Consider the following 25,002-nt stretch of genomic DNA (forward strand, 5'->3'; position numbering starts at 1 on the left):
TGTTACTGTCGCCATTCCATGTCTGTGTTACGGTACCCATTCCCTGTCCATGTTACTGTCCCCATTCCCAGTCCGTTTTACTGTCCCGATTCACTGTCCGTGTTACTGTCTCCATTCCCTATCCGTGTTATTATCCCCATTCCCTGTCCATGTTACTGTCGCCATTCCATATCTGTGTTACGGTACCCATTCCCTGTCCATGTTACTGTCCCCATTCCCAGTCCGTTTTACTGTCCCGATTCACTGTCCGTGTTATTGTCTCCATTCCCTGTCCGTGTTACTGTCCCCATTCCCTGTCCGTCTTACTGTCTCCATTCCCTGTCCGTGTTACTGTCCCCATTCTATGTTCGTGTTACTGTCTCCATTCCCTGTCCCCATTCCCTGTCCGTGTTACTGTCTCCATTCCATGTCCGTGTTATGATCTCCATTCTGTGTCCGTGTTCCTGTCCCAATTCCATGTCCGTGTTATTGTCTCCATTCCCTGTCCATGGTACTGTCTCCATTTCCTGTCCGTGTTACTGCCCCCATTCCCTGTCCGTGTTATTGTCTCCATTCCCTCTCCGTAAGACTGTCCCCATTCCCTGTCCGTGTTACTGTCTCCATTCCCTGTCCGTGTTGCTGTCTCCATTCCCTGTCCGTGTTACTGTCCCTATTCCGTGTCTGTGTTATTGTCTCCATTCCCTGTCCGTGTTACTGTCTCCATTCAGTGTCCGTGTTACTGTCCCCATTCCCTGTCCGTGTTACGGTCTCCATTCCCTGTCCGTGTTACTGTCCCCATTCCCTGTCCATGTTACTGTCTCCATTCCCTGTCCATGTTACTGTCTCCATTCCCTGTCCGTGTTACTGTCTTCATTCCCTGTCCGTGCTACTGTCTCCATTCCCTGTCCGTGCTACTGTCTCCATTCCCTGTCCGTGTTATTGTCTCCATTCCCTGTCCATGGGACTGTCTCCATTCCCTGTCAGTGTTACTGTCTCCAATCCCTGTCCGTGTTACTGTCTCCATTCCCTGTCCGTGTTACTGTCCCCATTCCCTGTCCGTTTTACTGTCTGCATTCCCTGTCCGTGTTACTGTCTCAATTCCCTGTCCGTGTTACTATCTCCATTCTGTGTCCGTGTTACTGTCCCAATTCCGTGTCCGTGTTACTGTCCCCATTCCCTGTCCGTGTTTCTGTCTCCATTCCCTGTACGTGTTACTGTCTCCATTTCCTGTCCGTGTTACTGTCCCCATTCCCTGTCCGTGTTACTGTCCCCATTCCCTGTCCATGTTACTGTCCCCATTCCCTTTCCGTGTTACTGTCCCATTCCCTGTCCGTGTTACTGTCTCCATTCCCTGTCCGTGTTACTCTCCCCATTCTCTGTCCGTGTTACTGTCTCCATTCCCTTTCCGTGTTACTGTCTCCATTCCCTGTCCGTGTTACTGTCTCCATTCCCTGTCCGTGTTACTGTCCCCATTCCGTGTCTGTGTTACTGTCCCCATTCCCTGTCCATGTTGCTGTCCCCATTCCCTGTCCGTGTTACTGTCCCCATTCCGTGTCCATGCTCCTGTCTCAATTCCCTGTCCGTGTTATTCTCTCCATTCCCTGTCCGTGTTACTGTCCCTATTCCCTGTCCATGTTACTGTACCCATTCCCTGTCCGTGTTACTCTCCCCATTCCCTGTCATGTTACTGTCTCCATTCCCTGTCCGTGTTACTGTCTCCATTCCCTGTCCGTGTTACTGTCCCCATTCCCTGTCCGTGTTACTGTCCCCATTCCCTGTCCATGTTACTGTCTCCATTCCCTGTCCGTGTTACTGCCTTCATTCCCTGTCTGTGTTACTGTCTTCATTCCCTGTCCGTGTTATTGTCCCCATTCCCTATCTGTGTTACTGTCTTCATTCCCTGTCCGTGTTATTGTCTCCATTCCCTGTCCATGGGGCTGTCTCCATTCCCTGTCCGTGTTACTGTCTCCATTCCCTGTCCGTGTTACTGTCTCCATTCCCTGTCCGTGTTATTGTCCCCATTCCCTGTCCGTCTTACTGTCCGCATTCCCTGTCCGTGTTACTAGCCGCATTCCCTGTCCGTGTTACTGTCTCCATTCCCTGTCCGTGATACTGTCTCCATTCCCTGTCCGTGTTACTGCCTCCATTCCCTGTCCGTGTTATTGTCCCCATTCCCTGTCCGTCGTACTGTCCTCATTCCCTGTCCGTGTTACTGTCCCCATTCCCTGTCCGTCTTACTGTCTCCATTCCCTGTCTTTGTTACGGTCTCCATTCCCTGTCCATGTTACTGTCCCCATTGCCTGTCCGTGTTACTGTCTCCATTCCCTATCCGTGTTATTGTCCCCATTCCCTGTCCGTGTTACTGTCGCCATTCCATGTCTGTGTTACGGTACCCATTCCCTGTCCATGTTACTGTCCCCATTCCCAGTCCGTTTTACTGTCCCGATTCACTGTCCGTGTTATTGTCTCCATTCCCTGTCCGTGTTACTGTCCCCATTCCCTGTCCATCTTACTGTCTCCATTCCCTGTCCGTGTTACTGTCCCCATTCTATGTTCGTGTTACTGTCTCCATTCCCTGTCCCCATTCCCTGTCCGTGTTACTGTCCCCATTCCCAGTCCGTTTTACTGTCCCGATTCACTGTCCGTGTTATTGTCTCCATTCCCTGTCCGTGATACTGTCTCCATTCCCTGTCCGTGTTACTGCCTCCATTCCCTGTCCGTGTTATTGTCCCCATTCCCTGTCCGTCGTACTGTCCTCATTCCCTGTCCGTGTTACTGTCCCCATTCCCTGTCCGTCTTACTGTCTCCATTCCCTGTCTTTGTTACGGTCTCCATTCCCTGTCCATGTTACTGTCCCCATTGCCTGTCCGTGTTACTGTCTCCATTCCCTATCCGTGTTATTGTCCCCATTCCCTGTCCGTGTTACTGTCGCCATTCCATGTCTGTGTTACGGTACCCATTCCCTGTCCATGTTACTGTCCCCATTCCCAGTCCGTTTTACTGTCCCGATTCACTGTCCGTGTTACTGTCTCCATTCCCTATCCGTGTTATTGTCCCCATTCCCTGTCCATGTTACTGTCGCCATTCCATATCTGTGTTACGGTACCCATTCCCTGTCCATGTTACTGTCCCCATTCCCAGTCCGTTTTACTGTCCCGATTCACTGTCCGTGTTATTGTCTCCATTCCCTGTCCGTGTTACTGTCCCCATTCCCTGTCCGTCTTACTGTCTCCATTCCCTGTCCATGGTACTGTCTCCATTTCCTGTCCGTGTTACTGTCTCCATTCCCTGTCCGTGTTATTGTCTCCATTCCCTCTCCGTAAGACTGTCCCCATTCCCTGTCCGTGTTACTGTCTCCATTCCCTGTCCGTGTTGCTGTCTCCATTCCCTGTCCGTGTTACTGTCCCTATTCCGTGTCTGTGTTATTGTCTCCATTCCCTGTCCGTGTTACTGTCTCCATTCAGTGTCCGTGTTACTGTCCCCATTCCCTGTCCGTGTTACGGTCTCCATTCCCTGTCCGTGTTACTGTCCCCATTCCCTGTCCATGTTACTGTCTCCATTCCCTGTCCATGTTACTGTCTCCATTCCCTGTCCGTGTTACTGTCTTCATTCCCTGTCCATGCTACTGTCTCCATTCCCTGTCCGTGCTACTGTCTCCATTCCCTGTCCGTGTTATTGTCTCTATTCCCTGTCCATGGGACTGTCTCCATTCCCTGTCAGTGTTACTGTCTCCAATCCCTGTCCGTGTTACTGTCTCCATTCCCTGTCCGTGTTACTGTCCCCATTCCCTGTCCGTTTTACTGTCTGCATTCCCTGTCCGTGTTACTGTCTCAATTCCCTGTCCGTGTTACTATCTCCATTCTGTGTCCGTGTTACTGTCCCAATTCCGTGTCCGTGTTACTGTCCCCATTCCCTGTCCGTGTTTCTGTCTCCATTCCCTGTACGTGTTACTGTCTCCATTTCCTGTCCGTGTTACTGTCCCCATTCCCTGTCCGTGTTACTGTCCCCATTCCCTGTCCATGTTACTGTCCCCATTCCCTTTCCGTGTTACTGTCCCATTCCCTGTCCGTGTTACTGTCTCCATTCCCTGTCCGTGTTACTGTCCCCATTCTCTGTCCGTGTTACTGTCTCCATTCCCTTTCCGTGTTACTGTCTCCATTCCCTGTCCGTGATACTGTCTCCATTCCCTGTCCGTGTTACTGCCTCCATTCCCTGTCCGTGTTATTGTCCCCATTCCCTGTCCGTCTTACTGTCCACATTCCCTGTCCGTGTTACTTTCCCCATTCCCTGTCCATGTTACTGTCTCCATTCCCTGTCATGTTACTGTCTCCGTTCCCTGTCCGTGTTACTCTCTCCATTCCCTGTCCGTGTTACTGTCCCCATTCCCTGTCCGTGTTATTGTCCCCATTCCTTGTCCATCTTACTGTCCCCATTCCCTGTCCGTGTTAATGTCCCCATTCCGTGTCTGTGTTATTGTCTCCAATCCCTCTCCGTGGGACTGTCCCCATTCTCTGTCTGTGTTATTGTCTCCATTCCCTGTCCGTGTTACTGTCTCCATTCACTGTCCGTGTTACTGTCTCCATTCCCTGTCCGTGTTACTGTCTCCATTCCCTGTCCGTGTTACTGTCCCCATTCCCTGCCCATCTTACTGTCTCCATTCCCCGTCCGTGTTACTGTCTCCATTCCCTGTCCGTGTTACTGTATTCATTCCCTGTCCGTGCTACTGTCTCCATTCCCTGTCCATGTTATTGTCTCCATTCCCTGTCCGTGGGACTGTCTCCATTCACTGTCCGTGTTACTGACTCCATTTCCTGTCCGTGTTACTGCCTCCATTCCCTGTCCGTGTTATTGTCCCCATTCCCTGTCCGTCTTACTGTCCCCATTCCCATTCCGTGTTACTGTCCCCATTCCCTGTCCGTGTTACTGCCTCCATTCCCTGTCCGTGTTATTGTCCCCATTCCCTGTCCGTCTTACTGTCCCCATTCCCATTCCGTGTTATTGTCCCCATTCCCTGTCCGTCTTACTGTCCCCATTCCCATTCCGTGTTACTTTCCCCATTCCCTATCCCTGTTACTGTCCCCATTTCCTGTCCATGTTACTAGCTCCATTCCCTGTCCGTGTTACTGTCTCCATTCCCTGTCCTTGTTACTGTTTCCATTCCTTGTCCGTGTTACTGTCCCCATTCCGTGTCTGTGTTATTGTCTCCATTCCCTGTCCGTGTTACTGTCCCCATTCCCTGTCCATGTTACTGTCTCCATTCCCTGTCCTTGTTACTGTCCCCATTCCCTGTCCATGTTACTGTCTCCATTCCCTGTACGTGTTACTGTCCCCATTCCCTGTCCGTGTTACTGTCTCCATTACCTGTCCATGTTACTGTCCCCATTCCCTGCCCATGTTACTGTCTCCATTCCCCGTCCGTGTTACTGTCTCCATTCCCTGTCCGTGTTACTGTATTCATTCCCTGTCCGTGTTACTGTCCCCATTCCCTGTCTGTGTTATTGTCCCCATTCCTTGTCCATCTTACTGTCCCCATTCCCTGTCCGTGTTATTGTCTCCATTCCCTGTCCATGTTACTGTCCCCATTCCCTGCCCATGTTACTGTCTCCATTCCCCGTCCGTGTTACTGTCTCCATTCCCTGTCCGTGTTACTTTATTCATTCCCTGTCCGTGTTACTGTCCCCATTCCCTGTCTGTGTTACTGTCTCCATTCCCTGTCCGTGTTACTGTCTCCATTCCCCGTCCGTGTTACTATCTCCATGCTGTGTCCGTGTTACTGTCCCAATTCCGTGTCCGTGTTATTGTCTCCATTCCCTGTCCATGGGACTGTCCCCATTCCCTGTCCGTGTTACTGTCTCCATTCCCTGTCCGTGTTACTGTCTCCATTCCCTGTCCATGGTACTGTCTCCATTTCCTGTCCGTGTTACTGTCCCCATTCCCTGTCCGTGTTACTGTCCCCATTCCCTGTCCATGTTACTGTCTCCATTCCCTGTCCTTGTTACTGTCCCCATTCCCTGTCCATGTTACTGTCTCCATTCCCTGTCCGTGTTACTGTCCCCATTCCCTGTACATGTTACTCTCTCCATTGCCTGTCCTTGTTACTGTCCCCATTCCCTGTCCATGTTACTGTCTCCATTCCCTGTACGTGTTACTGCCTCCATTCCCTGTCCATGTTACTGTCTTCATTACCTGACCGTGTTACTGTCTCCATTCCCTGTCCTTGTTATTATCTCCATTTCCTGTCCATGGGACTGTCTCCATTCCCTGTCCGTGTTACTGTCTCCAATCCCTGTCCGTGTTACTGTCTCCATTCCCTGTCCGTGTTACTGTCCCCATTCCCTGTCCGTGTTACTGTCCCCATTCCCTGTCCGTGTTACTGTCTCCATTCCCTGTCCATGTTACTATCTCCATTCTGTATCCGTGTTATTGTCCAAATTCCGTGTCCGTGTTACTGTCTCCATTCCCTCACCGTGTTACTGTACCCATTCCCTGTCCGTGTTACTGTCTCCAATCCCTGTCCGTGTTACTGTCTGCATTCCCTGTCCGTCTTACTATCTCCATTCTGTGTCTGTGTTACTGTCCCAATTCCACGTCCGTGTTATTGTCTCCATTCCCTGTCCGTGTTACTGTCTCCATTCACTGTCCGTGTTACTGTCCCCATTCCCTGTCCGTGTTACTGTCTCCATTCCCTGTCCATGTTACTGTCCCCATTCCCTGTCCGTGTTACTGACTCCATTCCCTGTCCCTGTTACTGTCCCCATTTCCTGTCCATGTTACTAGCTCCATTCCCTGTCCGTGTTACTGTCTCCATTCCCTGTCCTTGTTACTGTCTCCATTCCTTGTCCGTGTTACTTTCCCCATTCCGTGTCTGTGTTATTGTCTCCATTCCCTGTCCGTGTTACTGTCTCCATTCCTTGTCCTTGTTACTGTCCCCATTCCCTGTCCATGTTACTGTCTCCATTCCCTGTACGTGTTCCTGCCTCCATTCCCTGTCCGTGTTACTGTCTTCATTCCCTGTCCGTGTTACTGTCTCCATTCCCTCTCCGTGTTATTGTCTCCATTTCCTGTCCATGGGACTGTCTCCATTCTCTGTCCGTGTTACTGTCTCCAATCCCTGTCCGTGTTACTGTCTCCATTCCCTGTCCGTGTTACTGTCCCCATTCCCTGTCCGTGTTACTGTCTCCATTCCCTGTCCCTGTTACTGTCCCCATTTCCTGTCCATGTTACTAGCTCCATTCCCTGTCCGTGTTACTGTCTCCATTCCCTGTCCTTGTTACTGTCCCCATTCCCCGTCCGTGTTACTGTCTCCATTCCCTGTCCGTGTTACTGTATTCATTCCCTGTCCGTGTTACTGTCCCCATTCCCTGTCCGTGTTACTGTCTCCATTCCCTGTCCGTGTTACTGTCTCCATTCCCCGTCCGTGTTACTATCTCCATGCTGTGTCAGTGTTACTGTCCCAATTCCGTGTCCGTGTTATTGTCTCCATTTCCTGTCCATGGGACTGTCCCCATTCCCTGTCCGTGTTACTGTCTCCAATCCCTGTCCATGTTACTGTCTCCATTTCCTGTCCATGTTACTGTCCCCATTCTCTGTCCGTGTTACTGTCCCCATTCCCTGTCCATGTTACTGTGCCCATTCCCTGTCCGTGTTACTGTCCCCATTCCGTGTCCGTGTTACAGTCTTCATTCCCTGTCCGTGTTACTCTCTCCATTCCCTGTCCATGTTACTGTCTCCATTCCCTGTCCGTGTTACTGTCTTCATTCCCTGTCCATGTTATTGTCTCCATTCCCTGTCCGTGTTACTGTCTCCATTCCCTGTCCGTGTTACTGTCCCCATTCCGTGTCTGTGTTACTGTCCCCATTCCCTGTCCATGTTGCTGTCCCCATTCCCTGTCCGTGTTACTGTCCCCATTCCGTGTCCATGCTCCTGTCTCAATTCCCTGTCCGTGTTATTCTCTCCATTCCCTGTCCGTGTTACTGTCCCTATTCCCTGTCCATTTTACTGTACCCATTCCCTGTCCGTGTTACTCTCCCCATTCCCTGTCATGTTACTGTCTCCATTCCCTGTCCGTGTTACTGTCTCCATTCCCTGTCCGTGTTACTGTCCCCATTCCGTGTCCATGTTCCTGTCTTCATTCCCTGTCCGTGTTAATGTCCCCATTCCCTATCTGTGTTACTGTCTTCATTCCCTGTCCATGGGGCTGTCTCCATTCCCTGTCCGTGTTACTGTCTCCATTCCCTGTCCGTGTTACTGTCTCCATTCCCTGTCCGTGTTACTGTCCCCATTCCCTGTCCGTCTTACTGTCCGCATTCCCTGTCCGTGTTACTAGCCCCATTCCCTGTCCGTGTTACTGTCTCCATTCCCTGTCCGTGATACTGTCTCCATTACCTGTCCGTGTTACTGCCTCCATTCCCTGTCCGTGTTATTGTCCCCATTCCCTTTCCGTCGTACTGTCCTCATTCCCTGTCCGTGTTACTGTCCCCATTCCCTGTCCGTCTTACTGTCTCCATTCCCTGTCTTTGTTACGGTCTCCATTCCCTGTCCATGTTACTGTCCCCATTGCCTGTCCGTGTTACTGTGTCCATTCCCTATCCGTGTTATTGTCCCCATTCCCTGTCCGTGTTACTGTCGCCATTCCATGTCTGTGTTACGGTACCCATTCCCTGTCCATGTTACTGTCCCCATTCCCAGTCCGTTTTACTGTCCCGATTCACTGTCCGTGTTATTGTCTCCATTCCCTGTCCGTGTTACTGTCCCCATTCCCTGTCCGTCTTACTGTCTCCATTCCCTGTCCGTGTTACTGTCCCCATTCTATGTTCGTGTTACTGTCTCCATTCCCTGTCCCCATTCCCTGTCCGTGTTACTGTCTCCATTCCATGTCCGTGTTATGATCTCCATTCTGTGTCCGTGTTCCTGTCCCAATTCCGTGTCCGTGTTATTGTCTCCATTCCCTGTCCATGGTACTGTCTCCATTTCCTGTCCGTGTTACTGCCCCCATTCCCTGTCCGTGTTATTGTCTCCATTCCCTCTCCATAAGACTGTCCCCATTCCCTGTCCGTGTTACTGTCTCCATTCCCTGTCCGTGTTGCTGTCTCCATTCCCTGTCCGTGTTACTGTCCCTATTCCGTGTCTGTGTTATTGTCTCCATTCCCTGTCCGTGTTACTGTCTCCATTCAGTGTCCGTGTTACTGTCCCCATTCCCTGTCCGTGTTACGGTCTCCATTCCCTGTCCGTGTTACTGTCCCCATTCCCTGTCCATGTTACTGTCACCATTCCCTGTCCATGTTACTGTCTCCATTCCCTGTCCGTGTTACTGTCTTCATTCCCTGTCCGTGCTACTGTCTCCATTCCCTGTCCGTGCTACTGTCTCCATTCCCTGTCCGTGTTATTGTCTCCATTCCCTGTCCATGGGACTGTCTCCATTCCCTGTCAGTGTTACTGTCTCCAATCCCTGTCCGTGTTAATGTCTCCATTCCCGGTCCGTGTTACTGTCCCCATTCCCTGTCCGTTTTACTGTCTGCATTCCCTGTCCGTGTTACTGTCTCAATTCCCTGTCCGTGTTACTATCTCCATTCTGTGTCCGTGTTACTGTCCCAATTCCGTGTCCGTGTTACTGTCCCCATTACCTGTCCGTGTTTCTGTCTCCATTCCCTGTACGTGTTACTGTCTCCATTTCCTGTCCGTGTTACTGTCCCCATTCCCTGTCCGTGTTACTGTCCCCATTCCCTGTCCGTGTTACTGTCCCCATTCCCTGTCCATGTTACTGTCCCCATTCCCTTTCCGTGTTACTGTCCCATTCCCTGTCCTTGTTACTGTCTCCATTCCCTGTCCGTGTTACTGTCCCCATTCTCTGTCCGTGTTACTGTCTCCATTCCCTTTCCGTGTTACTGTCTCCATTCCCTGTCCGTGATACTGTCTCCATTCCCTGTCCGTGTTACTGCCTCCATTCCCTGTCCGTGTTATTGTCCCCATTCCCTGTCCGTCTTACTGTCCACATTCCCTGTCCGTGTTACTTTCCCCATTCCCTGTCCATGTTACTGTCTCCATTCCCTGTCATGTTACTGTCTCCATTCCCTGTCCGTGTTACTCTCTCCATTCCCTGTCCGTGTTACTGTCCCCATTCCCTGTCCGTGTTATTGTCCCCATTCCTTGTCCATCTTACTGTCCCCATTCCCTGTCCGTGTTAATGTCCCCATTCCGTGTCTGTGTTATTGTCTCCATTCCCTCTCCGTGGGACTGTCCCTATTCTCTGTCTGTGTTATTGTCTCCATTCCCTGTCCGTGTTACTGTCTCCATTCACTGTCCGTGTTACTGTCCCCATTCCCTGTCCGTGTTACTGTCTCCATTCCCTGTCCGTGTTACTGTCCCCAGTCCCTGCCCATCTTACTGTCTCCATTGCCGGTCCGTGTTACTGTCTCCATTCCCTGTCCGTGTTACTCTATTCATTCCCTGTCCGTGCTACTGTCTCCATTCCCTGTCCATGTTATTGTCTCCATTCCCTGTCCGTGGGACTGTCTCCATTCACTGTCCGTGTTACTGACTCCATTTCCTGTCCGTGTTACTGCCTCCATTCCCTGTCCGTGTTATTGTCCCCATTCCCTGTCCGTCTTACTGTCCCCATTCCCATTCCGTGTTACTGTCCCCATTCCCTGTCCGTGTTACTGCCTCCATTCCCTGTCCGTGTTATTGTCCCCATTCCCTGTCCGTCTTACTGTCCCCATTCCCATTCCATGTTATTGTCCCCATTCCCTGTCCGTCTTACTGTCCCCATTCCCATTCCGTGTTACTGTCCCCATTCCCTATCCCTGTTACTGTCCCCATTTCCTGTCCATGTTACTAGCTCCATTCCCTGTCCGTGTTACTGTCTCCATTCCCTGTCCTTGTTACTGTCTCCATTCCTTTTCCGTGTTACTGTCCCCATTCCGTGTCTGTGTTATTGTCTCCATTCCCTCTCCGTGGGACTGTCCCTATTCTCTGTCTGTGTTATTGTCTCCATTCCCTGTCCGTGTTACTGTCTCCATTCACTGTCCGTGTTACTGTCCCCATTCCCTGTCCGTGTTACTGTCTCCATTCCCTGTCCGTGTTACTGTCCCCAGTCCCTGCCCATCTTACTGTCTCCATTGCCGGTCCGTGTTACTGTCTCCATTCCCTGTCCGTGTTACTCTATTCATTCCCTGTCCGTGCTACTGTCTCCATTCCCTGTCCATGTTATTGTCTCCATTCCCTGTCCGTGGGACTGTCTCCATTCACTGTCCGTGTTACTGAATCCATTTCCTGTCCGTGTTACTGCCTCCATTCCCTGTCCGTGTTATTGTCCCCATTCCCTGTCCGTCTTACTGTCCCCATTCCCATTCCGTGTTACTGTCCCCATTCCCTGTCCGTGTTACTGCCTCCATTCCCTGTCCGTGTTATTGTCCCCATTCCCTGTCCGTCTTACTGTCCCCATTCCCATTCCATGTTATTGTCCCCATTCCCTGTCCGTCTTACTGTCCCCATTCCCATTCCGTGTTACTGTCCCCATTCCCTATCCCTGTTACTGTCCCCATTTCCTGTCCATGTTACTAGCTCCATTCCCTGTCCGTGTTACTGTCTCCATTCCCTGTCCTTGTTACTGTCTCCATTCCTTTTCCGTGTTACTGTCCCCATTCCGTGTCTGTGTTATTGTCTCCATTCCCTGTCCGTGTTACTGTCCCCATTCCCTGTCCATGTTACTGTCTCCATTCCCTGTCCTTGTTACTGTCCCCATTCCCTGTCCATGTTACTGTCTCCATTCCCTGTCCGTGCTACTGTCTCCATTCCCTGTCCGTGCTACTGTCTCCATTCCCTGTCCGTGTTATTGTCTCCATTCCCTGTCCATGGGACTGTCTCCATTCCCTGTCAGTGTTACTGTCTCCAATCCCTGTCCGTGTTAATGTCTCCATTCCCGGTCCGTGTTACTGTCCCCATTCCCTGTCCGTTTTACTGTCTGCATTCCCTGTCCGTGTTACTGTCTCCATTCCCTATCCCTGTTACTGTCCCCATTTCCTGTCCATGTTACTAGCTCCATTCCCTGTCCGTGTTACTGTCTCCATTCCCTGTCCTTGTTACTGTCTCCATTCCTTTTCCGTGTTACTGTCCCCATTCCGTGTCTGTGTTATTGTCTCCATTCCCTGTCCGTGTTACTGTCCCCATTCCCTGTCCATGTTACTGTCTCCATTCCCTGTCCTTGTTACTGTCTCCATTCCCTGTCCGTGTTACTGTCTTCATTCCCTGTCCGTGCTACTGTCTCCATTCCCTGTCCGTGCTACTGTCTCCATTCCCTGTCCGTGTTATTGTCTCCATTCCCTGTCCATGGGACTGTCTCCATTCCCTGTCAGTGTTACTGTCTCCAATCCCTGTCCGTGTTAATGTCTCCATTCCCGGTCCGTGTTACTGTCCCCATTCCCTGTCCGTTTTACTGTCTGCATTCCCTGTCCGTGTTACTGTCTCAATTCCCTGTCCGTGTTACTATCTCCATTCTGTGTCCGTGTTACTGTCCCAATTCCGTGTCCGTGTTACTGTCCCCATTACCTGTCCGTGTTTCTGTCTCCATTCCCTGTACGTGTTACTGTCTCCATTTCCTGTCCGTGTTACTGTCCCCATTCCCTGTCCGTGTTACTGTCCCCATTCCCTGTCCATGTTACTGTCCCCATTCCCTTTCCGTGTTACTGTCCCATTCCCTGTCCTTGTTACTGTCTCCATTCCCTGTCCGTGTTACTGTCCCCATTCTCTGTCCGTGTTACTGTCTCCATTCCCTTTCCGTGTTACTGTCTCCATTCCCTGTCCGTGATACTGTCTCCATTCCCTGTCCGTGTTACTGCCTCCATTCCCTGTCCGTGTTATTGTCCCCATTCCCTGTCCGTCTTACTGTCCACATTCCCTGTCCGTGTTACTTTCCCCATTCCCTGTCCATGTTACTGTCTCAATTCCCTGTCATGTTACTGTCTCCATTCCCTGTCCGTGTTACTCTCTCCATTCCCTGTCCGTGTTACTGTCCCCATTCCCTGTCCGTGTTATTGTCCCCATTCCTTGTCCATCTTACTGTCCCCATTCCCTGTCCGTGTTAATGTCCCCATTCCGTGTCTGTGTTATTGTCTCCATTCCCTCTCCGTGGGACTGTCCCTATTCTCTGTCTGTGTTATTGTCTCCATTCCCTGTCCGTGTTACTGTCTCCATTCACTGTCCGTGTTACTGTCCCCATTCCCTGTCCGTGTTACTGTCTCCATTCCCTGTCCGTGTTACTGTCCCCAGTCCCTGCCCATCTTACTGTGTCCATTGCCGGTCCGTGTTACTGTCTCCATTCCCTGTCCGTGTTACTCTATTCATTCCCTGTCCGTGCTACTGTCTCCATTCCCTGTCCATGTTATTGTCTCCATTCCCTGTCCGTGGGACTGTCTCCATTCACTGTCCGTGTTACTGACTCCATTTCCTGTCCGTGTTACTGCCTCCATTCCCTGTCCGTGTTATTGTCCCCATTCCCTGTCCGTTTTACTGTCTGCATTCCCTGTCCGTGTTACTGTCTCAATTCCCTGTCCGTGTTACTATCTCCATTCTGTGTCCGTGTTACTGTCCCAATTCCGTGTCCGTGTTACTGTCCCCATTACCTGTCCGTGTTTCTGTCTCCATTCCCTGTACGTGTTACTGTCTCCATTTCCTGTCCGTGTTACTGTCCCCATTCCCTGTCCGTGTTACTGTCCCCATTCCCTGTCCATGTTACTGTCCCCATTCCCTTTCCGTGTTACTGTCCCATTCCCTGTCCTTGTTACTGTCTCCATTCCCTGTCCGTGTTACTGTCCCCATTCTCTGTCCGTGTTACTGTCTCCATTCCCTTTCCGTGTTACTGTCTCCATTCCCTGTCCGTGATACTGTCTCCATTCCCTGTCCGTGTTACTGCCTCCATTCCCTGTCCGTGTTATTGTCCCCATTCCCTGTCCGTCTTACTGTCCACATTCCCTGTCCGTGTTACTTTCCCCATTCCCTGTCCATGTTACTGTCTCCATTCCCTGTCATGTTACTGTCTCCATTCCCTGTCCGTGTTACTCTCTCCATTCCCTGTCCGTGTTACTGTCCCCATTCCCTGTCCGTGTTATTGTCCCCATTCCTTGTCCATCTTACTGTCCCCATTCCCTGTCCGTGTTAATGTCCCCATTCCGTGTCTGTGTTATTGTCTCCATTCCCTCTCCGTGGGACTGTCCCTATTCTCTGTCTGTGTTATTGTCTCCATTCCCTGTCCGTGTTACTGTCTCCATTCACTGTCCGTGTTACTGTCCCCATTCCCTGTCCGTGTTACTGTCTCCATTCCCTGTCCGTGTTACTGTCCCCAGTCCCTGCCCATCTTACTGTCTCCATTGCCGGTCCGTGTTACTGTCTCCATTCCCTGTCCGTGTTACTCTATTCATTCCCTGTCCGTGCTACTGTCTCCATTCCCTGTCCATGTTATTGTCTCCATTCCCTGTCCGTGGGACTGTCTCCATTCACTGTCCGTGTTACTGACTCCATTTCCTGTCCGTGTTACTGCCTCCATTCCCTGTCCGTGTTATTGTCCCCATTCCCTGTCCGTCTTACTGTCCCCATTCCCATTCCGTGTTACTGTCCCCATTCCCTGTCCGTGTTACTGCCTCCATTCCCTGTCCGTGTTATTGTCCCCATTCCCTGTCCGTCTTACTGTCCCCATTCCCATTCCATGTTATTGTCCCCATTCCCTGTCCGTCTTACTGTCCCCATTCCCATTCCGTGTTACTGTCCCCATTCCCTATCCCTGTTACTGTCCCCATTTCCTGTCCATGTTACTAGCTCCATTCCCTGTCCGTGTTACTGTCTCCATTCCCTGTCCTTGTTACTGTCTCCATTCCTTTTCCGTGTTACTGTCCCCATTCCGTGTCTGTGTTATTGTCTCCATTCCCTCTCCGTGGGACTGTCCCTATTCTCTGTCTGTGTTATTGTCTCCATTCCCTGTCCGTGTTACTGTCTCCATTCACTGTCCGTGTTACTGTCCCCATTCCCTGTCCGTGTTACTGTCTCCATTCCCTGTCCGTGTTACTGTCCCCAGTCCCTGCCCATCTTACTGTCTCCATTGCCGGTCCGTGTTACTGTCTCCATTCCCTGTCCGTGTTACTCTATTCATTCCCTGTCCGTGCTACTGTCTCCATTCCCTGTCCATGTTATTGTCTCCATTCCCTGTCCGTGGGACTGTCTCCATTCACTGTCCGTGTTACTGAATCCATTTCCTGTCCGTGTTACTGCCTCCATTCCCTGTCCGTGTTACTGTCCCCATTCCCTGTCCGTTTTACTGTCTGCATTCCCTGTCCGTGTTACTGTCTCCATTCCCTATCCCTGTTACTGTCCCCATTTCCTGTCCATGTTACTAGCTCCATTCCCTGTCCGTGTTACTGTCTCCATTCCCTGTCCTTGTTACTGTCTCCATTCCTTTTCCGTGTTACTGTCCCCATTCCGTGTCTGTGTTATTGTCTCCATTCCCTGTCCGTGTTACTGTCCCCATTCCCTGTCCATGTTACTGTCTCCATTCCCTGTCCTTGTTACTGTCTCCATTCCCTGTCCGTGTTACTGTCTTCATTCCCTGTCCGTGCTACTGTCTCCATTCCCTGTCCGTGCTACTGTCTCCATTCCCTGTCCGTGTTATTGTCTCCATTCCCTGTCCATGGGACTGTCTCCATTCCCTGTCAGTGTTACTGTCTCCAATCCCTGTCCGTGTTAATGTCTCCATTCCCGGTCCGTGTTACTGTCCCCATTCCCTGTCCGTTTTACTGTCTGCATTCCCTGTCCGTGTTACTGTCTCAATTCCCTGTCCGTGTTACTATCTCCATTCTGTGTCCGTGTTACTGTCCCAATTCCGTGTCCGTGTTACTGTCCCCATTACCTGTCCGTGTTTCTGTCTCCATTCCCTGTACGTGTTACTGTCTCCATTTCCTGTCCGTGTTACTGTCCCCATTCCCTGTCCGTGTTACTGTCCCCATTCCCTGTCCATGTTACTGTCCCCATTCCCTTTCCGTGTTACTGTCCCATTCCCTGTCCTTGTTACTGTCTCCATTCCCTGTCCGTGTTACTGTCCCCATTCTCTGTCCGTGTTACTGTCTCCATTCCCTTTCCGTGTTACTGTCTCCATTCCCTGTCCGTGATACTGTCTCCATTCCCTGTCCGTGTTACTGCCTCCATTCCCTGTCCGTGTTATTGTCCCCATTCCCTGTCCGTCTTACTGTCCACATTCCCTGTCCGTGTTACTTTCCCCATTCCCTGTCCATGTTACTGTCTCAATTCCCTGTCATGTTACTGTCTCCATTCCCTGTCCGTGTTACTCTCTCCATTCCCTGTCCGTGTTACTGTCCCCATTCCCTGTCCGTGTTATTGTCCCCATTCCTTGTCCATCTTACTGTCCCCATTCCCTGTCCGTGTTAATGTCCCCATTCCGTGTCTGTGTTATTGTCTCCATTCCCTCTCCGTGGGACTGTCCCTATTCTCTGTCTGTGTTATTGTCTCCATTCCCTGTCCGTGTTACTGTCTCCATTCACTGTCCGTGTTACTGTCCCCATTCCCTGTCCGTGTTACTGTCTCCATTCCCTGTCCGTGTTACTGTCCCCAGTCCCTGCCCATCTTACTGTGTCCATTGCCGGTCCGTGTTACTGTCTCCATTCCCTGTCCGTGTTACTCTATTCATTCCCTGTCCGTGCTACTGTCTCCATTCCCTGTCCATGTTATTGTCTCCATTCCCTGTCCGTGGGACTGTCTCCATTCACTGTCCGTGTTACTGACTCCATTTCCTGTCCGTGTTACTGCCTCCATTCCCTGTCCGTGTTATTGTCCCCATTCCCTGTCCGTTTTACTGTCTGCATTCCCTGTCCGTGTTACTGTCTCAATTCCCTGTCCGTGTTACTATCTCCATTCTGTGTCCGTGTTACTGTCCCAATTCCGTGTCCGTGTTACTGTCCCCATTACCTGTCCGTGTTTCTGTCTCCATTCCCTGTACGTGTTACTGTCTCCATTTCCTGTCCGTGTTACTGTCCCCATTCCCTGTCCGTGTTACTGTCCCCATTCCCTGTCCATGTTACTGTCCCCATTCCCTTTCCGTGTTACTGTCCCATTCCCTGTCCTTGTTACTGTCTCCATTCCCTGTCCGTGTTACTGTCCCCATTCTCTGTCCGTGTTACTGTCTCCATTCCCTTTCCGTGTTACTGTCTCCATTCCCTGTCCGTGATACTGTCTCCATTCCCTGTCCGTGTTACTGCCTCCATTCCCTGTCCGTGTTATTGTCCCCATTCCCTGTCCGTCTTACTGTCCACATTCCCTGTCCGTGTTACTTTCCCCATTCCCTGTCCATGTTACTGTCTCCATTCCCTGTCATGTTACTGTCTCCATTCCCTGTCCGTGTTACTCTCTCCATTCCCTGTCCGTGTTACTGTCCCCATTCCCTGTCCGTGTTATTGTCCCCATTCCTTGTCCATCTTACTGTCCCCATTCCCTGTCCGTGTTAATGTCCCCATTCCGTGTCTGTGTTATTGTCTCCATTCCCTCTCCGTGGGACTGTCCCTATTCTCTGTCTGTGTTATTGTCTCCATTCCCTGTCCGTGTTACTGTCTCCATTCACTGTCCGTGTTACTGTCTCCATTCCCTGTCCTTGTTACTGTCTCCATTCCTTTTCCGTGTTACTGTCCCCATTCCGTGTCTGTGTTATTGTCTCCATTCCCTGTCCGTGTTACTGTCCCCATTCCCTGTCCATGTTACTGTCTCCATTCCCTGTCCTTGTTACTGTCTCCATTCCCTGTCCGTGTTACTGTCCCCATTCCCTGTCCATGTTACTGTCTCCATTCCCTGTCCTTGTTACTGTCTCCATTCCCTGTCCGTGTTACTGTCTTCATTCCCTGTCCGTGCTACTGTCTCCATTCCCTGTCCGTGCTACTGTCTCCATTCCCTGTCCGTGTTATTGTCTCCATTCCCTGTCCATGGGACTGTCTCCATTCCCTGTCAGTGTTACTGTCTCCAATCCCTGTCCGTGTTAATGTCTCCATTCCCGGTCCGTGTTACTGTCCCCATTCCCTGTCCGTTTTACTGTCTGCATTCCCTGTCCGTGTTACTGTCTCAATTCCCTGTCCGTGTTACTATCTCCATTCTGTGTCCGTGTTACTGTCCCAATTCCGTGTCCGTGTTACTGTCCCCATTACCTGTCCGTGTTTCTGTCTCCATTCCCTGTACGTGTTACTGTCTCCATTTCCTGTCCGTGTTACTGTCCCCATTCCCTGTCCGTGTTACTGTCCCCATTCCCTGTCCATGTTACTGTCCCCATTCCCTTTCCGTGTTACTGTCCCATTCCCTGTCCTTGTTACTGTCTCCATTCCCTGTCCGTGTTACTGTCCCCATTCTCTGTCCGTGTTACTGTCTCCATTCCCTTTCCGTGTTACTGTCTCCATTCCCTGTCCGTGATACTGTCTCCATTCCCTGTCCGTGTTACTGCCTCCATTCCCTGTCCGTGTTATTGTCCCCATTCCCTGTCCGTCTTACTGTCCACATTCCCTGTCCGTGTTACTTTCCCCATTCCCTGTCCATGTTACTGTCTCAATTCCCTGTCATGTTACTGTCTCCATTCCCTGTCCGTGTTACTCTCTCCATTCCCTGTCCGTGTTACTGTCCCCATTCCCTGTCCGTGTTATTGTCCCCATTCCTTGTCCATCTTACTGTCCCCATTCCCTGTCCGTGTTAATGTCCCCATTCCGTGTCTGTGTTATTGTCTCCATTCCCTCTCCGTGGGACTGTCCCTATTCTCTGTCTGTGTTATTGTCTCCATTCCCTGTCCGTGTTACTGTCTCCATTCACTGTCCGTGTTACTGTCCCCATTCCCTGTCCGTGTTACTGTCTCCATTCCCTGTCCGTGTTACTGTCCCCAGTCCCTGCCCATCTTACTGTGTCCATTGCCGGTCCGTGTTACTGTCTCCATTCCCTGTCCGTGTTACTCTATTCATTCCCTGTCCGTGCTACTGTCTCCATTCCCTGTCCATGTTATTGTCTCCATTCCCTGTCCGTGGGACTGTCTCCATTCACTGTCCGTGTTACTGACTCCATTTCCTGTCCGTGTTACTGCCTCCATTCCCTGTCCGTGTTATTGTCCCCATTCCCTGTCCGTCTTACTGTCCCCATTCCCATTCCGTGTTACTGTCCCCATTCCCTGTCCGTGTTACTGCCTCCATTCCCTGTCCGTGTTATTGTCCCCATTCCCTGTCCGTCTTACTGTCCCCATTCCCATTCCATGTTATTGTCCCCATTCCCTGTCCGTCTTACTGTCCCCATTCCCATTCCGTGTTACTGTCCCCATTCCCTATCCCTGTTACTGTCCCCATTTCCTGTCCATGTTACTAGCTCCATTCCCTGTCCGTGTTACTGTCTCCATTCCCTGTCCTTGTTACTGTCTCCATTCCTTTTCCGTGTTACTGTCCCCATTCCGTGTCTGTGTTATTGTCTCCATTCCCTCTCCGTGGGACTGTCCCTATTCTCTGTCTGTGTTATTGTCTCCATTCCCTGTCCGTGTTACTGTCTCCATTCACTGTCCGTGTTACTGTCCCCATTCCCTGTCCGTGTTACTGTCTCCATTCCCTGTCCGTGTTACTGTCCCCAGTCCCTGCCCATCTTACTGTCTCCATTGCCGGTCCGTGTTACTGTCTCCATTCCCTGTCCGTGTTACTCTATTCATTCCCTGTCCGTGCTACTGTCTCCATTCCCTGTCCATGTTATTGTCTCCATTCCCTGTCCGTGGGACTGTCTCCATTCACTGTCCGTGTTACTGAATCCATTTCCTGTCCGTGTTACTGCCTCCATTCCCTGTCCGTGTTATTGTCCCCATTCCCTGTCCGTCTTACTGTCCCCATTCCCATTCCGTGTTACTGTCCCCATTCCCTGTCCGTGTTACTGCCTCCATTCCCTGTCCGTGTTATTGTCCCCATTCCCTGTCCGTCTTACTGTCCCCATTCCCATTCCATGTTATTGTCCCCATTCCCTGTCCGTCTTACTGTCCCCATTCCCATTCCGTGTTACTGTCCCCATTCCCTATCCCTGTTACTGTCCCCATTTCCTGTCCATGTTACTAGCTCCATTCCCTGTCCGTGTTACTGTCTCCATTCCCTGTCCTTGTTACTGTCTCCATTCCTTTTCCGTGTTACTGTCCCCATTCCGTGTCTGTGTTATTGTCTCCATTCCCTGTCCGTGTTACTGTCCCCATTCCCTGTCCATGTTACTGTCTCCATTCCCTGTCCTTGTTACTGTCCCCATTCCCTGTCCATGTTACTGTCTCCATTCCCTGTACGTGTTACTGTCCCCATTCCCTGTCCGTGTTACTGTCTCCATTCCCTGTCCATGTTACTGTCCCCATTCCCTGCCCATGTTACTGTCTCCATTCCCCGTCCGTGTTACTGTCTCCATTCCCTGTCCGTGTTACTGCATTCATTCCCTGTCCGTGTTACTGTCCCCATTCCCTGTCCGTGTTACTGTCTCCATTCCCTGTCCGTGTTACTGTCTCCATTCCCAGTCCGTGTTACTATCTCCATGCTGTGTCCGTGTTACTGTCCCAATTCCGTGTCCGTGTTATTGTCTCCATTCCCTGTCCATGGGACTGTCCCGATTTCCTGTCCGTGTTACTGTCTCCATTCCCTGTCCGTGTTACTTTCTCCATTCCCTGTCCACGGTACTGTCTCCATTTCCTGTCCGTGTTACTGTCCCCATTCCCTGTCCGTGTTACTGTCCCCATTCCCTGTCCATGTTACTGTCTCCATTCCCTGTCCTTGTTACTGTCCCCATTCCCTGTCCATGTTACTGTCTCCATTCCCTGTCCGTGTTACTGTCCCCATTCCCTGTACATGTTACTGTCTCCATTCCCTGTCCTTGTTACTGTCCCCATTCCCTGTCCATGTTACTGTCTCCATTCCCTGTCCGTGTTACTGTCCCCATTCCCTGTCCGTGTTACTGACTCCGTTCCCTGTCCCTGTTACTGTCCCCATTTCCTGTCCATGTTACTAGCTCCATTCCCTGTCCGTGTTACTGTCTCCATTCCCTGTCCTTGTTACTGTCTCCATTCCTTGTCCGTGTTACTTTCCCCATTCCGTGTCTGTGTTATTGTCTCCATTCCCTGTCCGTGTTACTGTCTCCATTCCTTGTCCTTGTTACTGTCCCCATTCCCTGTCCATGTTACTGTCTCCATTCCCTGTACGTGTTCCTGCCTCCATTCCCTGTCCGTGTTACTGTCTTCATTCCCTGTCCGTGTTACTGTCTCCATTCCCTCTCCGTGTTATTATCTCCATTTCCTGTCCATGGGACTGTCTCCATTCTCTGTCCGTGTTACTGTCTCCAATCCCTGTCCGTGTTACTGTCTCCATTCCCTGTCCGTGTTACTGTCCCCATTCCCTGTCCGTGTTACTGTCTCCATTCCCTGTCCCTGTTACTGTCCCCATTTCCTGTCCATGTTACTAGCTCCATTCCCTGTCCGTGCTACTGTCTCCATTCCCTGTCCTTGTTACTGTCCCCATTCCCCGTCCGTGTTACTGTCTCCATTCCCTGTCCGTGTTACTGTATTCATTCCCTGTCCGTGTTACTGTCCCCATTCCCTGTCCGTGTTACTGTCTCCATTCCCTGTCCGTGTTACTGTCTCCATTCCCCGTCCGTGTTACTATCTCCATGCTGTGTCAGTGTTACTGTCCCAATTCCGTGTCCGTGTTATTGTCTCCATTTCCTGTCCATGGGACTGTCCCCATTCCCTGTCCGTGTTACTGTCTCCAATCCCTGTCCATGTTACTGTCTCCATTTCCTGTCCATGTTACTGTCCCCATTCTCTGTCCGTGTTACTGTCCCCATTCCCTGTCCATGTTACTGTGCCCATTCCCTGTCCGTGTTACTGTCCCCATTCCGTGTCCGTGTTACTGTCTCCATTCCCTGTCCGTGTTACTCTCTCCATTCCCTGTCCATGTTACTGTCTCCATTCCCTGTCCGTGTTACTGTCTTCATTCCCTGTCCATGTTATTGTCTCCATTCCCTGTCCGTGTTACTGTCTCCATTCCCTGTCCGTGTTACTGTCTCCATTCCCTGTCCGTGTTACTGTCCCCATTCCGTGTCTGTGTTACTGTCCCCATTCCCTGTCCATGTTGCTGTCCCCATTCCCTGTCCGTGTTACTGTCCCCATTCCGTGTCCATGCTCCTGTCTCAATTCCCTGTCCGTGTTATTCTCTCCATTCCCTGTCCGTGTTACTGTCCCTATTCCCTGTCCATGTTACTGTACCCATTCCCTGTCCGTGTTACTCTCCCCATTCCCTGTCATGTTACTGTCTCCATTCCCTGTCCGTGTTACTGTCTCCATTCCCTGTCCGTGTTACTGTCCCCATTCCGTGTCCATGTTCCTGTCTTCATTCCCTGTCCGTGTTATTGTCCCCATTCCCTATCTGTGTTACTGTCTTCATTCCCTGTCCGTGTTATTGTCTCCATTCCCTGTCCATGGGGCTGTCTCCATTCCCTGTCCGTGTTACTGTCTCCATTCCCTGTCCGTGTTACTGTCTCCATTCCCTGTCCGTGTTACTGTCCCCATTCCCTGTCCGTCTTACTGTCCGCATTCCCTGTCCGTGTTACTAGCCCCATTCCCTGTCCGTGTTACTGTCTCCATTCCCTGTCCGGGATACTGTCTCCATTACCTGTCCGTGTTACTGCCTCCATTCCCTGTCCGTGTTATTGTCCCCATTCCCTGTCCGTCGTACTGTCCTCATTCCCTGTCCGTGTTACTGTCCCCATTCCCTGTCCGTCTTACTGTCTCCATTCCCTGTCTTTGTTACGGTCTCCATTCCCTGTCCATGTTACTGTCCCCATTGCCTGTCCGTGTTACTGTCTCCATTCCCTATCCGTGTTATTGTCCCCATTCCCTGTCCGTGTTACTGTCGCCATTCCATGTCTGTGTTACGGTACCCATTCCCTGTCCATGTTACTGTCCCCATTCCCAGTCCGTTTTACTGTCCCGATTCACTGTCCGTGTTATTGTCTCCATTCCCTGTCCGTGTTACTGTCCCCATTCCCTGTCCGTCTTACTGTCTCCATTCCCTGTCCGTATTACTGTCCCCATTCTATGTTCGTGTTACTGTCTCCATTCCCTGTCCCCATTCCCTGTCCGTGTTACTGTCTCCATTCCATGTCCGTGTTATGATCTCCATTCTGTGTCCGTGTTCCTGTCCCAATTCCGTGTCCGTGTTATTGTCTCCATTCCCTGTCCATGGTACTGTCTCCATTTCCTGTCCGTGTTACTGCCCCCATTCCCTGTCCGTGTTATTGTCTCCATTCCCTCTCCGTAAGACTGTCCCCATTCCCTGTCCTTGTTACTGTCCCCATTCCCTGTCCATGTTACTGTCTCCATTCCCTGTCCGTTTTACTGTCCCCATTCCCTGTCCGTGTTACTGACCCCGTTCCCTGTCCCTGTTACTGTCCCCATTTCCTGTCCATGTTACTAGCTCCATTCCCTGTCCGTGTTACTGTCTCCATTCCCTGTCCTTGTTACTGTCTCCATTCCTTGTCCGTGTTACTTTCCCCATTCCGTGTCTGTGTTATTGTCTCCATTCCCTGTCCGTGTTACTGTCCCCATTCCTTGTCCTTGTTACTGTCCCCATTCCCTGTCCATGTTACTGTCTCCATTCCCTGTACGTGTTCCTGCCTCCATTCCCTGTCCGTGTTACTGTCTTCATTCCCTGTCCGTGTTACTGTCTCCATTCCCTCTCCGTGTTATTGTCTCCATTTCCTGTCCATGGGACTGTCTCCATTCTCTGTCCGTGTTACTGTCTCCAATCCCTGTCCGTGTTACTGTCTCCATTCCCTGTCCGTGTTACTGTCCCCATTCCCTGTCCGTGTTACTGTCTCCATTCCCTGTCCCTGTTACTGTCCCCATTTCCTGTCCATGTTACTAGCTCCATTCCCTGTCCGTGTTACTGTCTCCATTCCCTGTCCTTGTTACTGTCACCATTCCCCGTCCGTGTTACTGTCTCCATTCCCTGTCCGTGTTACTGTATTCATTCCCTGTCCGTGTTACTGTCCCCATTCCCTGTCCGTGTTACTGTCTCCATTCCCTGTCCGTGTTACTGTCTCCATTCCCCGTCCGTGTTACTATCTCCATGCTGTGTCAGTGTTACTGTCCCAATTCCGTGTCCGTGTTATTGTCTCCATTTCCTGTCCATGGGACTGTCCCCATTCTCTCTCCGTGCTACTGTCCCCATTCCCTGTCCATGTTACTGTGCCCATTCCCTGTCCGTGTTACTGTCCCCATTCCGTGTCCGTGTTACTGTCTCCATTCCCTGTCCGTGTTACTCTCTCCATTCCCTGTCCATGTTACTGTCTCCATTCCCTGTCCGTGTTACTGTCTTCATTCCCTGTCCATGTTATTGTCTCCATTCCCTGTCCGTGTTATTGTCTCCATTCCCTGTCCGTGTTACTGTCTCCATTCCGTGTCTGTGTTACTGTCCCCATTCCCTGTCCATGTTGCTGTCCCCATTCCCTGTCCGTGTTACTGTCCCCATTCTGTGTCCATGCTCCTGTCTCAATTCCCTGTCCGTGTTATTCTCTCCATTCCCTGTCCGTGTTACTGTCCCTATTCCCTGTCCATGTTACTGTACCCATTCCCTGTCCGTGTTACTCTCCCCATTCCCTGTCATGTTACTGTCTCCATTCCCTGTCCGTGTTACTGTCTCCATTCCCTGTCCGTGTTACTGTCCCCATTCCGTGTCCATGTTCCTGTCTTCATTCCCTGTCCGTGTTATTGTCCCCATTCCCTGTCCGTGTTATTGTCTCCATTCCCTCTCCGTAAGACTGTCCCCATTCCCTGTCCTTGTTACTGTCCCCATTCCCTGTCCATGTTACTGTCTCCATTCCCTGTCCATGTTACTGTCCCCATTCCCTGTACATGTTACTGTCTCCATTCCCTGTCCTTGTTACTGTCCCCATTCCCTGTCCATGTTACTGTCTCCATTCCCTGTCCGTTTTACTGTCCCCATTCCC

The sequence above is a fragment of the Pristiophorus japonicus genome, unplaced genomic scaffold (genome assembly GCF_044704955.1).
Source record: "Pristiophorus japonicus isolate sPriJap1 unplaced genomic scaffold, sPriJap1.hap1 HAP1_SCAFFOLD_373, whole genome shotgun sequence".
Lineage (NCBI taxonomy): Eukaryota > Metazoa > Chordata > Chondrichthyes > Pristiophoridae > Pristiophorus > Pristiophorus japonicus.